Source organism: Aythya ferina, assembly GCF_964211825.1.
Source record: "Aythya ferina genome assembly, chromosome: 8".
NCBI lineage: Eukaryota > Metazoa > Chordata > Aves > Anseriformes > Anatidae > Aythya > Aythya ferina.
The window spans coordinates 736,908-755,850 of NC_140304.1; positions in this window are offsets into that span (position 1 = coordinate 736,908).

An 18,943-nucleotide genomic window follows, 5' to 3' on the forward strand; every position below is an offset into this window, starting at 1 on the left:
CAAAACTGGAAGAAAATCCCCAAAAAACATAGATCCACCCCAAAACGACACTAAACCTACCTGATCTTCTCCAAAACACGCAAGTTAAACTTTTCCAACATGATGAAAAACAAGAACCCAACAAAACCCAACAGAGACCCCAAAACATGTCAAAAACACCCCAAAAAAGAACGGGATCACCCCCAACACTGGAAGAAAATTCCCCCCCCAAAAATTTACAATTTTCACCATGATGACCAACATGAACCAAACGAAAACCCAAAAGGAGACACCAAAACACGTCAAAAACACCCCAAAAAAGAAAGGGATCACCCATAAACTGGAAGAAAATCCCCAAAAAGCACAGATCCAATCCCAAAACCAGCCTAAACCTACCTGATGTTCTCCAAAACCCACAAATTTACCCTTTTCCACCATGATGACCATGGAAAACCCAACGAAACCCAATGGAGACAAAAAACATGTCAAAAAAAAAAAAAAAAAAAAAAAAAAAAAAGAACAGGATCTCCCCAAAAAAGAGAAGAAAACCCCAAATGCCATAGATCCACCCCAAAAGTCCCCCTAAGCCTACCTGATGTTCTCCAAAACCCACGATTTACCCTTTTTCACAATGATGACCAACGAGAACCCAACAAAACCCAACGGACAACCCCAAAACACGTCAAAAACACCCCAAAAAAGAACTGGATCAGAAGGAAAAAAAAAACAAAACTATGCATTTCCCTCCCAAATCACCCTAAACTTACCTGATCTTCTTCAAAACCCACAATCCACTCCCATTTAGCTTAACGACCAACGAGAACCCAACAAAACCCAACGGAGACCCCAAAAACGTCAAAAACACCCCAAAAAAGAACTGGTTCAACCCCAACAACGAAAGAAAACCCCAAAAGCCATAGATCCACACCAAAAATCCCCCTAAACCAACCTGAAGTTCTCCAAAACCCACAATTTACAATTTTCCAACATGATGACCATGGAAAACCCAACGAAACCCAACGGAGACCCCAAAAGAAGTCAAAAACACCCCAAACAAGAACGGGATAAACCCTAAAAACGAAAGAAAACCCCAAAAGCCATAGATCCACACCAAAAGTCCCCCTAAACCTACCTGATGTTCTCCAAAACCCACAATTTACACTTTTCCACCATGATGACCACGGAAAACCCAACAGAGAACCCAAAACACGTCAAAAACACCCCAAACAAGAACAGGATCACCCCCAAAACCAAAGAAAACCCCAAAAAGCACGGATCCAAACCCAAAACCACTCTAAACGTACCTGATGTTCTCCAAATCCAAATGTCCACTCCCAACCACCATAAAACCCATTAGGAACTCAACGAAACCCAACGGAGACCCCAAAAACGTCAAAAACACCCCAAAAAAGAACTGGTTCAACCCCAACAACGAAAGAAAACCCCAAAAGCCATAGATCCACACCAAAAATCCCCCTAAACCAACCTGAAGTTCTCCAAAACCCACAATTTACACTTTTCCACATTGATGACCATGGAAAACCCAACGAAACCCAACGGAGACCACAAAACACGTCAAAAAAAAAAAAAAAAAAAAAAAGAAAAAAAAAAAGAAAGGGATCACCCCCAAAATTGGAAGAAAATCCTTCAAAATCATAGATCCACCCCAAAACCACCCTAAACCTACCTGATGATCTCCAAAACCCACAATTTACAATTTTCCAACATGATGACCATGGAAAACCCAACGAAACCCAACGGAGACCCCAAAAGAAGTCAAAAACACCCCAAACAAGAACGGGATAAACCCTAAAAACGAAAGAAAACCCCAAAAGCCATAGATCCACACCAAAAGTCCCCCTAAACCTACCTGATGTTCTCCAAAACCCACAATTTACACTTTTCCACCATGATGACCACGGAAAACCCAACAGAGAACCCAAAACACGTCAAAAACACCCCAAACAAGAACAGGATCACCCCCAAAACCAAAGAAAACCCCAAAAAGCACGGATCCAATCCCAAAACCACTCTAAACGTACCTGATGTTCTCCAAATCCAAATGTCCACTCCCAACCACCATAAAACCCATTAGGAACTCAACGAAACCCAACGGAAACCCCAAAACACGTCAAAAACACCCCAAAAAAGAACTGAATCAGAAGAAAAAACACCAAAAACTATGAATTTCCCCACAAAACCACCCTAAACTCACCTGATCTTCTTCAAAACCCACAATCCACTCCCATTTCCCTTAAGGACCAACGAGAATCCAACTAAAACCCAACGGAGACCCCAAAACAAGTCAAAAACACCCCAAACAAGACGGAATCACCCCCAAAACTGGAAGAAAATCCCCAAAAAACATAGATCCACCCCAAAACGACACTAAACCTACCTGATCTTCTCCAAAACACGCAAGTTAAACTTTTCCAACATGATGAAAAACAAGAACCCAACAAAACCCAACAGAGACCCCAAAACATGTCAAAAACACCCCAAAAAAGAACGGGATCACCCCCAAAACTGGAAGAAAATTCCCCCCCCAAAAATTTACAATTTTCACCATGATGACCAACATGAACCAAACGAAAACCCAAAAGGAGACACCAAAACACGTCAAAAACACCCCAAAAAAGAAAGGGATCACCCATAAACTGGAAGAAAATCCCCAAAAAGCACAGATCCAATCCCAAAACCAGCCTAAACCTACCTGATGTTCTCCAAAACCCACAAATTTACCCTTTTCCACCATGATGACCATGGAAAACCCAACGAAACCCAATGGAGACAAAAAACATGTCAAAAAAAAAAAAAAAAAAAAAACAAAAAAGAACAGGATCTCCCCAAAAAAGAGAAGAAAACCCCAAATGCCATAGATCCACCCCAAAAGTCCCCCTAAGCCTACCTGATGTTCTCCAAAACCCACAATTTACCCTTTTTCACAATGATGACCAACGAGAACCCAACAAAACCCAACGGACAACCCCAAAACACGTCAAAAACACCCCAAAAAAGAACAGGATCACCCCAAAAAAACAGAAGAAAACCCCAAATACCATGAATCCACCCCAAAAGTCCCCCTAAACCTACCTGAAGTTCTCCAAAACCCACAATTTACCCTTTTCCACCAAGATGCCAACAGAAAACCCAACGAAACCCAACAGAGACATCAAAACATGTCAAAAACACCCCAAAAAAGAACGGGATAACCCCCAAAACTGGAAGAAAATCCCCAAAAAGCATGGATCCAATTCCAAAACCACCCTAAACCTACCTGATCTTCTCCAAATCCCAAAGTCCACTCCCAACCACCATAAAACCCATTAGGAACTCAACAAAATGCAACAGAAACCCCAAAACACCTCAAAAACACCCCAAAAGCAAACCGGATCAGAAGAAAATACGTGATTTAACCCCAAGAAAACCCTTAAACCTACCTGATCTTCTCCAAATCCCAAAATCCACTCCCACCCACCATAAAACCCATTAGGAACTCAACAAAACGCAACGGAAACCCCAAAACACGTCAAAAACACCCCAAAAAAGAACTGGATCAGAAGGAAAAAAAAAACAAAACTATGCATTTCCCTCCCAAATCACCCTAAACTTACCTGATCTTCTTCAAAACCCACAATCCACTCCCATTTAGCTTAACGACCAACGAGAACCCAACAAAACCCAACGGAGACCCCAAAAACGTCAAAAACACCCCAAAAAAGAACTGGTTCAACCCCAACAACGAAAGAAAACCCCAAAAGCCATAGATCCACACCAAAAATCCCCCTAAACCAACCTGAAGTTCTCCAAAACCCACAATTTACACTTTTCCACATTGATGACCATGGAAAACCCAACGAAACCCAACGGAGACCACAAAACACGTCAAAAAAAAAAAAAAAAAAAAAAAAAAAAAAAAAAAAAAGAAAGGGATCACCCCCAAAATTGGAAGAAAATCCTTCAAAATCATAGATCCACCCCAAAACCACCCTAAACCTACCTGATGATCTCCAAAACCCACAATTTACAATTTTCCAACATGATGACCATGGAAAACCCAACGAAACCCAACGGAGACCCCAAAAGAAGTCAAAAACACCCCAAACAAGAATGGGATAAACCCTAAAAACGAAAGAAAACCCCAAAAGCCATAGATCCACACCAAAAGTCCCCCTAAACCTACCTGATGTTCTCCAAAACCCACAATTTACACTTTTCCACCATGATGACCACGGAAAACCCAACAGAGAACCCAAAACACGTCAAAAACACCCCAAACAAGAACAGGATCACCCCCAAAACCAAAGAAAACCCCAAAAAGCACGGATCCAATCCCAAAACCACTCTAAACGTACCTGATGTTCTCCAAATCCAAATGTCCACTCCCAACCACCATAAAACCCATTAGGAACTCAACGAAACCCAACGGAAACCCCAAAACACGTCAAAAACACCCCAAAAAAGAACTGAATCAGAAGAAAAAACACCAAAAACTATGAATTTCCCCACAAAACCACCCTAAACTCACCTGATCTTCTTCAAAACCCACAATCCACTCCCATTTCCCTTAAGGACCAACGAGAATCCAACTAAAACCCAACGGAGACCCCAAAACAAGTCAAAAACACCCCAAACAAGAACGGAATCACCCCCAAAACTGGAAGAAAATCCCCAAAAAACATAGATCCACCCCAAAACGACACTAAACCTACCTGATCTTCTCCAAAACACGCAAGTTAAACTTTTCCAACATGATGAAAAACAAGAACCCAACAAAACCCAACAGAGACCCCAAAACATGTCAAAAACACCCCAAAAAAGAACGGGATCACCCCCAACACTGGAAGAAAATTCCCCCCCAAAAAATTTACAATTTTCACCATGATGACCAACATGAACCAAACGAAAACCCAAAAGGAGACACCAAAACACGTCAAAAACACCCCAAAAAAGAAAGGGATCACCCATAAACTGGAAGAAAATCCCCAAAAAGCACAGATCCAATCCCAAAACCAGCCTAAACCTACCTGATGTTCTCCAAAACCCACAAATTTACCCTTTTCCACCATGATGACCATGGAAAACCCAACGAAACCCAATGGAGACAAAAAACATGTCAAAAAAAAAAAAAAAAAAAAAAAAAAAAGAACAGGATCTCCCCCAAAAAGAGAAGAAAACCCCAAATGCCATAGATCCACCCCAAAAGTCCCCCTAAGCCTACCTGATGTTCTCCAAAACCCACAATTTACCCTTTTTCACAATGATGACCAACGAGAACCCAACAAAACCCAACGGACAACCCCAAAACACGTCAAAAACACCCCAAAAAAGAACAGGATCACCCCAAAAAAACAGAAGAAAACCCCAAATACCATGAATCCACCCCAAAAGTCCCCCTAAACCTACCTGAAGTTCTCCAAAACCCACAATTTACCCTTTTCCACCAAGATGCCAACAGAAAACCCAACGAAACCCAACAGAGACATCAAAACATGTCAAAAACACCCCAAAAAAGAACGGGATAACCCCCAAAACTGGAAGAAAATCCCCAAAAAGCATGGATCCAATTCCAAAACCACCCTAAACCTACCTGATCTTCTCCAAATCCCAAAGTCCACTCCCAACCACCATAAAACCCATTAGGAACTCAACAAAATGCAACAGAAACCCCAAAACACCTCAAAAACACCCCAAAAGCAAACCGGATCAGAAGAAAATACGTGATTTAACCCCAAGACAACCCTTAAACCTACCTGATCTTCTCCAAATCCCAAAATCCACTCCCACCCACCATAAAACCCATTAGGAACTCAACAAAACGCAACGGAAACCCCAAAACACGTCAAAAACACCCCAAAAAAGAACTGGATCAGAAGGAAAAAAAAAACAAAACTATGCATTTCCCTCCCAAATCACCCTAAACTTACCTGATCTTCTTCAAAACCCACAATCCACTCCCATTTAGCTTAACGACCAACGAGAACCCAACAAAACCCAACGGAGACCCCAAAAACGTCAAAAACACCCCAAAAAAGAACTGGTTCAACCCCAACAACGAAAGAAAACCCCAAAAGCCATAGATCCACACCAAAAATCCCCCTAAACCAACCTGAAGTTCTCCAAAACCCACAATTTACACTTTTCCACATTGATGACCATGGAAAACCCAACGAAACCCAACGGAGACCACAAAACACGTCAAAAAAAAAAAAAAAAAAAAAAAAAAAAAAAAAAAAAAAAAAGAAAGGGATCACCCCCAAAATTGGAAGAAAATCCTTCAAAATCATAGATCCACCCCAAAACCACCCTAAACCTACCTGATGATCTCCAAAACCCACAATTTACAATTTTCCAACATGATGACCATGGAAAACCCAACGAAACCCAACGGAGACCCCAAAAGAAGTCAAAAACACCCCAAACAAGAACGGGATAAACCCTAAAAACGAAAGAAAACCCCAAAAGCCATAGATCCACACCAAAAGTCCCCCTAAACCTACCTGATGTTCTCCAAAACCCACAATTTACACTTTTCCACCATGATGACCACGGAAAACCCAACAGAGAACCCAAAACACGTCAAAAACACCCCAAACAAGAACAGGATCACCCCCAAAACCAAAGAAAACCCCAAAAAGCACGGATCCAATCCCAAAACCACTCTAAACGTACCTGATGTTCTCCAAATCCAAATGTCCACTCCCAACCACCATAAAACCCATTAGGAACTCAACGAAACCCAACGGAAACCCCAAAACACGTCAAAAACACCCCAAAAAAGAACTGAATCAGAAGAAAAAACACCAAAAACTATGAATTTCCCCACAAAACCACCCTAAACTCACCTGATCTTCTTCAAAACCCACAATCCACTCCCATTTCCCTTAAGGACCAACGAGAATCCAACTAAAACCCAACGGAGACCCCAAAACAAGTCAAAAACACCCCAAACAAGAACGGAATCACCCCCAAAACTGGAAGAAAATCCCCAAAAAACATAGATCCACCCCAAAACGACACTAAACCTACCTGATCTTCTCCAAAACACGCAAGTTAAACTTTTCCAACATGATGAAAAACAAGAACCCAACAAAACCCAACAGAGACCCCAAAACATGTCAAAAACACCCCAAAAAAGAACGGGATCACCCCCAAAACTGGAAGAAAATTCCCCCCCCAAAAATTTACAATTTTCACCATGATGACCAACATGAACCAAACGAAAACCCAAAAGGAGACACCAAAACACGTCAAAAACACCCCAAAAAAGAAAGGGATCACCCATAAACTGGAAGAAAATCCCCAAAAAGCACAGATCCAATCCCAAAACCAGCCTAAACCTACCTGATGTTCTCCAAAACCCACAAATTTACCCTTTTCCACCATGATGACCATGGAAAACCCAACGAAACCCAATGGAGACAAAAAACATGTCAAAAAAAAAAAAAAAAAAAAAAAAAACAGGATCTCCCCAAAAAAGAGAAGAAAACCCCAAATGCCATAGATCCACCCCAAAAGTCCCCCTAAGCCTACCTGATGTTCTCCAAAACCCACAATTTGCCCTTTTTCACAATGATGACCAACGAGAACCCAACAAAACCCAACGGACAACCCCAAAACACGTCAAAAACACCCCAAAAAAGAACAGGATCACCCCAAAAAAACAGAAGAAAACCCCAAATACCATGAATCCACCCCAAAAGTCCCCCTAAACCTACCTGAAGTTCTCCAAAACCCACAATTTACCCTTTTCCACCAAGATGCCAACAGAAAACCCAACGAAACCCAACAGAGACATCAAAACATGTCAAAAACACCCCAAAAAAGAACGGGATAACCCCCAAAACTGGAAGAAAATCCCCAAAAAGCATGGATCCAATTCCAAAACCACCCTAAACCTACCTGATCTTCTCCAAATCCCAAAGTCCACTCCCAACCACCATAAAACCCATTAGGAACTCAACAAAATGCAACAGAAACCCCAAAACACCTCAAAAACACCCCAAAAGCAAACCGGATCAGAAGAAAATACGTGATTTAACCCCAAGAAAACCCTTAAACCTACCTGATCTTCTCCAAATCCCAAAATCCACTCCCACCCACCATAAAACCCATTAGGAACTCAACAAAACGCAACGGAAACCCCAAAACACGTCAAAAACACCCCAAAAAAGAACTGGATCAGAAGGAAAAAAAAAACAAAACTATGCATTTCCCTCCCAAATCACCCTAAACTTACCTGATCTTCTTCAAAACCCACAATCCACTCCCATTTAGCTTAACGACCAACGAGAACCCAACAAAACCCAACGGAGACCCCAAAAACGTCAAAAACACCCCAAAAAAGAACTGGTTCAACCCCAACAACGAAAGAAAACCCCAAAAGCCATAGATCCACACCAAAAATCCCCCTAAACCAACCTGAAGTTCTCCAAAACCCACAATTTACACTTTTCCACATTGATGACCATGGAAAACCCAACGAAACCCAACGGAGACCACAAAACACGTCAAAAAAAAAAAAAAAAAAAAAAAAAAAAAAAAGAAAGGGATCACCCCCAAAATTGGAAGAAAATCCTTCAAAATCATAGATCCACCCCAAAACCACCCTAAACCTACCTGATGATCTCCAAAACCCACAATTTACAATTTTCCAACATGATGACCATGGAAAACCCAACGAAACCCAACGGAGACCCCAAAAGAAGTCAAAAACACCCCAAACAAGAACGGGATAAACCCTAAAAACGAAAGAAAACCCCAAAAGCCATAGATCCACACCAAAAGTCCCCCTAAACCTACCTGATGTTCTCCAAAACCCACAATTTACACTTTTCCACCATGATGACCACGGAAAACCCAACAGAGAACCCAAAACACGTCAAAAACACCCCAAACAAGAACAGGATCACCCCCAAAACCAAAGAAAACCCCAAAAAGCACGGATCCAAACCCAAAACCACTCTAAACGTACCTGATGTTCTCCAAATCCAAATGTCCACTCCCAACCACCATAAAACCCATTAGGAACTCAACGAAACCCAACGGAGACCCCAAAAACGTCAAAAACACCCCAAAAAAGAACTGGTTCAACCCCAACAACGAAAGAAAACCCCAAAAGCCATAGATCCACACCAAAAATCCCCCTAAACCAACCTGAAGTTCTCCAAAACCCACAATTTACACTTTTCCACATTGATGACCATGGAAAACCCAACGAAACCCAACGGAGACCACAAAACACGTCAAAAAAAAAAAAAAAAAAAAAAAGAAAAAAAAAAAGAAAGGGATCACCCCCAAAATTGGAAGAAAATCCTTCAAAATCATAGATCCACCCCAAAACCACCCTAAACCTACCTGATGATCTCCAAAACCCACAATTTACAATTTTCCAACATGATGACCATGGAAAACCCAACGAAACCCAACGGAGACCCCAAAAGAAGTCAAAAACACCCCAAACAAGAACGGGATAAACCCTAAAAACGAAAGAAAACCCCAAAAGCCATAGATCCACACCAAAAGTCCCCCTAAACCTACCTGATGTTCTCCAAAACCCACAATTTACACTTTTCCACCATGATGACCACGGAAAACCCAACAGAGAACCCAAAACACGTCAAAAACACCCCAAACAAGAACAGGATCACCCCCAAAACCAAAGAAAACCCCAAAAAGCACGGATCCAATCCCAAAACCACTCTAAACGTACCTGATGTTCTCCAAATCCAAATGTCCACTCCCAACCACCATAAAACCCATTAGGAACTCAACGAAACCCAACGGAAACCCCAAAACACGTCAAAAACACCCCAAAAAAGAACTGAATCAGAAGAAAAAACACCAAAAACTATGAATTTCCCCACAAAACCACCCTAAACTCACCTGATCTTCTTCAAAACCCACAATCCACTCCCATTTCCCTTAAGGACCAACGAGAATCCAACTAAAACCCAACGGAGACCCCAAAACAAGTCAAAAACACCCCAAACAAGAACGGAATCACCCCCAAAACTGGAAGAAAATCCCCAAAAAACATAGATCCACCCCAAAACGACACTAAACCTACCTGATCTTCTCCAAAACACGCAAGTTAAACTTTTCCAACATGATGAAAAACAAGAACCCAACAAAACCCAACAGAGACCCCAAAACATGTCAAAAACACCCCAAAAAAGAACGGGATCACCCCCAAAACTGGAAGAAAATTCCCCCCCAAAAATTTACAATTTTCACCATGATGACCAACATGAACCAAACGAAAACCCAAAAGGAGACACCAAAACACGTCAAAAACACCCCAAAAAAGAAAGGGATCACCCATAAACTGGAAGAAAATCCCCAAAAAGCACAGATCCAATCCCAAAACCAGCCTAAACCTACCTGATGTTCTCCAAAACCCACAAATTTACCCTTTTCCACCATGATGACCATGGAAAACACAACGAAACCCAATGGAGACAAAAAACATGTCAAAAAAAAAAAAAAAAAAAAAAAAAAAAAAAAAAGAACAGGATCTCCCCAAAAAAGAGAAGAAAACCCCAAATGCCATAGATCCACCCCAAAAGTCCCCCTAAGCCTACCTGATGTTCTCCAAAACCCACAATTTACCCTTTTTCACAATGATGACCAACGAGAACCCAACAAAACCCAACGGACAACCCCAAAACACGTCAAAAACACCCCAAAAAAGAACAGGATCACCCCAAAAAAACAGAAGAAAACCCCAAATACCATGAATCCACCCCAAAAGTCCCCCTAAACCTACCTGAAGTTCTCCAAAACCCACAATTTACCCTTTTCCACCAAGATGCCAACAGAAAACCCAACGAAACCCAACAGAGACATCAAAACATGTCAAAAACACCCCAAAAAAGAACGGGATAACCCCCAAAACTGGAAGAAAATCCCCAAAAAGCATGGATCCAATTCCAAAACCACCCTAAACCTACCTGATCTTCTCCAAATCCCAAAGTCCACTCCCAACCACCATAAAACCCATTAGGAACTCAACAAAATGCAACAGAAACCCCAAAACACCTCAAAAACACCCCAAAAGCAAACCGGATCAGAAGAAAATACGTGATTTAACCCCAAGAAAACCCTTAAACCTACCTGATCTTCTCCAAATCCCAAAATCCACTCCCACCCACCATAAAACCCATTAGGAACTCAACAAAACGCAACGGAAACCCCAAAACACGTCAAAAACACCCCAAAAAAGAACTGGATCAGAAGGAAAAAAAAAAACAAAACTATGCATTTCCCTCCCAAATCACCCTAAACTTACCTGATCTTCTTCAAAACCCACAATCCACTCCCATTTAGCTTAACGACCAACGAGAACCCAACAAAACCCAACGGAGACCCCAAAAACGTCAAAAACACCCCAAAAAAGAACTGGTTCAACCCCAACAACGAAAGAAAACCCCAAAAGCCATAGATCCACACCAAAAATCCCCCTAAACCAACCTGAAGTTCTCCAAAACCCACAATTTACACTTTTCCACATTGATGACCATGGAAAACCCAACGAAACCCAACAGAGACCACAAAACACGTCAAAAAAAAAAAAAAAAAAAAAAAAAAAGAAAGGGATCACCCCCAAAATTGGAAGAAAATCCTTCAAAATCATAGATCCACCCCAAAACCACCCTAAACCTACCTGATGATCTCCAAAACCCACAATTTACAATTTTCCAACATGATGACCATGGAAAACCCAACGAAACCCAACGGAGACCCCAAAAGAAGTCAAAAACACCCCAAACAAGAACGGGATAAACCCTAAAAACGAAAGAAAACCCCAAAAGCCATAGATCCACACCAAAAGTCCCCCTAAACCTACCTGATGTTCTCCAAAACCCACAATTTACACTTTTCCACCATGATGACCACGGAAAACCCAACGGAGACCCCAAAACAAGTCAAAAACACCCCAAACAAGAACAGGATCACCCCCAAAACCAAAGAAAACCCCAAAAAGCACGGATCCAATCCCAAAACCACTCTAAACGTACCTGATGTTCTCCAAATCCAAATGTCCACTCCCAACCACCATAAAACCCATTAGGAACTCAACGAAACCCAACGGAAACCCCAAAACACGTCAAAAACACCCCAAAAAAGAACTGAATCAGAAGAAAAAACACCAAAAACTATGAATTTCCCCACAAAACCACCCTAAACTCACCTGATCTTCTTCAAAACCCACAATCCACTCCCATTTCCCTTAAGGACCAACGAGAATCCAACTAAAACCCAACGGAGACCCCAAAAACGTCAAAAACACCCCAAAAAAGAACTGGTTCAACCCCAACAACGAAAGAAAACCCCAAAAGCCATAGATCCACACCAAAAATCCCCCTAAACCAACCTGAAGTTCTCCAAAACCCACAATTTACCCTTTTCCACCAAGATGCCAACAGAAAACCCAACGAAACCCAACAGAGACATCAAAACATGTCAAAAACACCCCAAAAAAGAACAGGATAACCCCCAAAACTGGAAGAAAATCCCCAAAAAGCATGGATCCAATTCCAAAACCACCCTAAACCTACCTGATCTTCTCCAAATCCCAAAGTCCACTCCCAACCACCATAAAACCCATTAGGAACTCAACAAAATGCAACAGAAACCCCAAAACACCTCAAAAACACCCCAAAAGCAAACCGGATCAGAAGAAAATACGTGATTTAACCCCAAGAAAACCCTTAAACCTACCTGATCTTCTCCAAATCCCAAAATCCACTCCCACCCACCATAAAACCCATTAGGAACTCAACAAAACGCAACGGAAACCCCAAAACACGTCAAAAACACCCCAAAAAAGAACTGGATCAGAAGGAAAAAAAAAACAAAACTATGCATTTCCCTCCCAAATCACCCTAAACTTACCTGATCTTCTTCAAAACCCACAATCCACTCCCATTTAGCTTAACGACCAACGAGAACCCAACAAAACCCAACGGAGACCCCAAAAACGTCAAAAACACCCCAAAAAAGAACTGGTTCAACCCCAACAACGAAAGAAAACCCCAAAAGCCATAGATCCACACCAAAAATCCCCCTAAACCAACCTGAAGTTCTCCAAAACCCACAATTTACACTTTTCCACATTGATGACCATGGAAAACCCAACGAAACCCAACGGAGACCACAAAACACGTCAAAAAAAAAAAAAAAAAAAAAAAAAAAAAAAAAAAAAAAAAGAAAGGGATCACCCCCAAAATTGGAAGAAAATCCTTCAAAATCATAGATCCACCCCAAAACCACCCTAAACCTACCTGATGATCTCCAAAACCCACAATTTACAATTTTCCAACATGATGACCATGGAAAACCCAACGAAACCCAACGGAGACCCCAAAAGAAGTCAAAAACACCCCAAACAAGAACGGGATAAACCCTAAAAACGAAAGAAAACCCCAAAAGCCATAGATCCACACCAAAAGTCCCCCTAAACCTACCTGATGTTCTCCAAAACCCACAATTTACACTTTTCCACCATGATGACCACGGAAAACCCAACAGAGAACCCAAAACACGTCAAAAACACCCCAAACAAGAACAGGATCACCCCCAAAACCAAAGAAAACCCCAAAAAGCACGGATCCAATCCCAAAACCACTCTAAACGTACCTGATGTTCTCCAAATCCAAATGTCCACTCCCAACCACCATAAAACCCATTAGGAACTCAACGAAACCCAACGGAAACCCCAAAACACCTCAAAAACACCCCAAAAAATAACTGAATCAGAAGAAAAAACACCAAAAACTATGAATTTCCCCACAAAACCACCCTAAACTCACCTGATCTTCTTCAAAACCCACAATCCACTCCCATTTCCCTTAAGGACCAACGAGAATCCAACTAAAACCCAACGGAGACCCCAAAACAAGTCAAAAACACCCCAAACAAGAACGGAATCACCCCCAAAACTGGAAGAAAATCCCCAAAAAACATAGATCCACCCCAAAACCACACTAAACCTACCTGATCTTCTCCAAAACACGCAAGTTAAACTTTTCCAACATGATGAAAAACAAGAACCCAACAAAACCCAACAGAGACCCCAAAACATGTCAAAAACACCCCAAAAAAGAACGGGATCACCCCCAAAACTGGAAGAAAACTCCCCCCCCAAAAATTTACAATTTTCACCATGATGACCAACATGAACCAAACGAAAACCCAAAAGGAGACACCAAAACACGTCAAAAACACCCCAAAAAAGAAAGGGATCACCCATAAACTGGAAGAAAATCCCCAAAAAGCACAGATCCAATCCCAAAACCAGCCTAAACCTACCTGATGTTCTCCAAAACCCACAAATTTACCCTTTTCCACCATGATGACCATGGAAAACCCAACGAAACCCAATGGAGACAAAAAACATGTCAAAAAAAAAAAAAAAAAAAAAAAAAAAAAAAAAAAAAGAACAGGATCTCCCCAAAAAAGAGAAGAAAACCCCAAATGCCATAGATCCACCCCAAAAGTCCCCCTAAGCCTACCTGATGTTCTCCAAAACCCACAATTTACCCTTTTTCACAATGATGACCAACGAGAACCCAACAAAACCCAACGGACAACCCCAAAACACGTCAAAAACACCCCAAAAAAGAACAGGATCACCCCAAAAAAACAGAAGAAAACCCCAAATACCATGAATCCACCCCAAAAGTCCCCCTAAACCTACCTGAAGTTCTCCAAAACCCACAATTTACCCTTTTCCACCAAGATGCCAACAGAAAACCCAACGAAACCCAACAGAGACATCAAAACATGTCAAAAACACCCCAAAAAAGAACGGGATAACCCCCAAAACTGGAAGAAAATCCCCAAAAAGCATGGATCCAATTCCAAAACCACCCTAAACCTACCTGATCTTCTCCAAATCCCAAAGTCCACTCCCAACCACCATAAAACCCATTAGGAACTCAACAAAATGCAACAGAAACCCCAAAACACCTCAAAAACACCCCAAAAGCAAACCGGATCAGAAGAAAATACGTGATTTAACCCCAAGAAAACCCTTAAACCTACCTGATCTTCTCCAAATCCCAAAATCCACTCCCACCCACCATAAAACCCATTAGGAACTCAACAAAACGCAACGGAAACCCCAAAACACGTCAAAAACACCCCAAAAAAGAACTGGATCAGAAGGAAAAAAAAAAACAAAACTATGCATTTCCCTCCCAAATCACCCTAAACTTACCTGATCTTCTTCAAAACCCACAATCCACTCCCATTTAGCTTAACGACCAACGAGAACCCAACAAAACCCAACGGAGACCCCAAAAACGTCAAAAACACCCCAAAAAAGAACTGGTTCAACCCCAACAACGAAAGAAAACCCCAAAAGCCATAGATCCACACCAAAAATCCCCCTAAACCAACCTGAAGTTCTCCAAAACCCACAATTTACACTTTTCCACATTGATGACCATGGAAAACCCAACGAAACCCAACGGAGACCACAAAACACGTCAAAAAAAAAAAAAAAAAAAAAAAAAAAAAAAAAAAAAAGAAAGGGATCACCCCCAAAATTGGAAGAAAATCCTTCAAAATCATAGATCCACCCCAAAACCACCCTAAACCTACCTGATGATCTCCAAAACCCACAATTTACAATTTTCCAACATGATGACCATGGAAAACCCAACGAAACCCAACGGAGACCCCAAAAGAAGTCAAAAACACCCCAAACAAGAACGGGATAAACCCTAAAAACGAAAGAAAACCCCAAAAGCCATAGATCCACACCAAAAGTCCCCCTAAACCTACCTGATGTTCTCCAAAACCCACAATTTACACTTTTCCACCATGATGACCACGGAAAACCCAACAGAGAACCCAAAACACGTCAAAAACACCCCAAACAAGAACAGGATCACCCCCAAAACCAAAGAAAACCCCAAAAAGCACGGATCCAATCCCAAAACCACTCTAAACGTACCTGATGTTCTCCAAATCCAAATGTCCACTCCCAACCACCATAAAACCCATTAGGAACTCAACGAAACCCAACGGAAACCCCAAAACACCTCAAAAACACCCCAAAAAATAACTGAATCAGAAGAAAAAACACCAAAAACTATGAATTTCCCCACAAAACCACCCTAAACTCACCTGATCTTCTTCAAAACCCACAATCCACTCCCATTTCCCTTAAGGACCAACGAGAATCCAACTAAAACCCAACGGAGACCCCAAAACAAGTCAAAAACACCCCAAACAAGAACGGAATCACCCCCAAAACTGGAAGAAAATCCCCAAAAAACATAGATCCACCCCAAAACCACACTAAACCTACCTGATGTTCTCCAAAACACGCAAGTTAAACTTTTCCAACATGATGAAAAACAAGAACCCAACAAAACCCAACGGAGACCCCAAAACATGTCAAAAACACCCCAAAAAAGTACGGGATCACCCCCAAAACTGGAAGAAAATTCCCCCCCCCAAAAATTTACAATTTTCACCAGGATGACCAACATGAACCAAACGAAAACCCAAAAGGAGACACCAAAACACGTCAAAAACACCCCAAAAAAGAAAGGGATCACCCATAAACTGGAAGAAAATCCCCAAAAAGCACAGATCCAATCCCAAAACGAGCCTAAACCTACCTGATGTTCTCCAAAACCCACAATTTACACTTTCTCACCAGGATGACCAACATGAACCAAACGAAAACCCAAAACGAGACACCAAAACACGTCAAAAACACCCCAAAAATAAAGGGATCACCCATAAACTGGAAGAAAATCCCCAAAAAGCACGGATCCAATCCCAAAACCACCCTAAACCTACCTGATGTTCTCCAAAACCCACAATTTACCATTTTCCACCACGATGACCAACGAGTAAACAACAAAACCCAACGGAGACCTCCAAACACCTCAAAAATTTCCCAAAAAAGAGCAGGACCACCCCAAGAAACAGAAGAAAACACCAAAAAACATGACTCTGCCCCAAAAGTCCCCCTAAACCTACCTGATGTTCTCCAAAACCCACAATTTACAATTTTTCACTATGATGACCAACAAGAACCCAACTAAAACCCAACGGAGACCCCAAAACACGTCATAAACACCCCAAAAAAGAACAGGATCACCCAAAAAAAAACAGAAGAAAAGCCCAAATACCATGAATCCACCCCAAAATTCCCCTAAACCTACCTGAAGTTCTCCAAAACCCACAATTTACAATTTTCCACCACCATGACCACGGAAAACCCAAGGAATACCAACGGAGACCCCAAAACACGTCAAAAACACCCCAAAAAAGAACGGGATCACCCCCAAAAACGAAAGAAAATCCCCCAAAACCATAGATCCAATCCCAAAACCAACCTAAACCTACCTGATGTTCTCCAAAACCAACAATTTACCCTTTTCCACCATGATGACCACGGAAAACGCAACGAAACCCAATGGAGACCCCAAAACACGTCAAAAACACCCCCAAAATGAATTGGATCACCCCCCCCCCAAAAAAAAAAAAACAGAAGAAAACCCCATATATCAGGAATCCACCCCAAAAGTCCCCCTAAACCTACCTGATGTTCTCCAAAACCCACAATTTACACTTTTCCACCATGATGACAACGGAAAACACAACGAAACCCAACGAAGAACCCAAAACACGTCAGAAACACCCCAAAAATGAATTCGATCACCCCAAAACTGGAACAAAATCCCCCAAAACCATAGATCCACCCCAAAAACACCCTAAATCTACCTGATGTTCTCCAAAACCCACAATTTACACTTTGCCACCATGATGACCACGGAAAACCCAACGAAACCCAACGGAGACCACAAAACACGTCAAAAACACGCCGAAAACCAACTGGATCACTAGAAAAAACAGAAGAAAACCCTAAAAACCATGAATCTGCCCCAAAAGTCCTCATAAACCTACCTGATGTTCTCCAAAACCCACAATTTACACTTTTCCACCATGATGACCACGGAAAACCCAACGAAACCCAACGGAGACCACAAAACACGTCAAAAACACCCCAAACAAGAACAGGATCACCCCCAAAACCAAAGAAAACCCCAAAAAGCACGGATCCAATCCCAAAACCACTCTAAACGTACCTGATGTTCTCCAAATCCAAATGTCCACTCCCAACCACCATAAAACCCATTAGGAACTCAACGAAACCCAACGGAAACCCCAAAACACCTCAAAAACACCCCAAAAAAGAACTGAATCAGAAGAAAAAACACCAAAAACTATGAATTTCCCCGCAAAACCACCCTAAACTCACCTGATCTTCTTCAAAACCCACAATCCACTCCCATTTCCCTTAAGGACCAACGAGAATCCAACTAAAACCCAACGGAGACCCCAAAACAAGTCAAAAACACCCCAAACAAGAACGGAATCACCCCCAAAACTGGAAGAAAATCCCCAAAAAACATAGATCCACCCCAAAACCACACTAAACCTACCTGATGTTCTCCAAAACACGCAAGTTAAACTTTTCCAACATGATGAAAAACAAGAACCCAACAAAACCCAACGGAGACCCCAAAACATGTCAAAAACACCCCAAAAAAGAACGGGATCACCCCCAAAACTGGAAGAAAATTCCTCCCCAAAAATTTACAATTTTCACCAGGATGACCAACATGAACCAAACGAAAACCCAAAACGAGACACCAAAACACGTCAAAAACACCCCAAAAAAGAAAGGGATCACCCATAAACTGGAAGAAAATCCCCAAAAAGCACAGATCCAATCCCAAAACCAGCCTAAACCTACCTGATCTTCTCCAAAACCCACAAATTTACCCTTTTCCACCATGATGACCATGGAAAACCCAACGAAACCCAATGGAGACAAAAAACGTCAAAAAAAAAAAAAAAAAAAAAAAAAAAAGAACAGGATCTCCCCAAAAAACAGAAGAAAAACCCAAATGCCATAGATCCACCCCAAAAG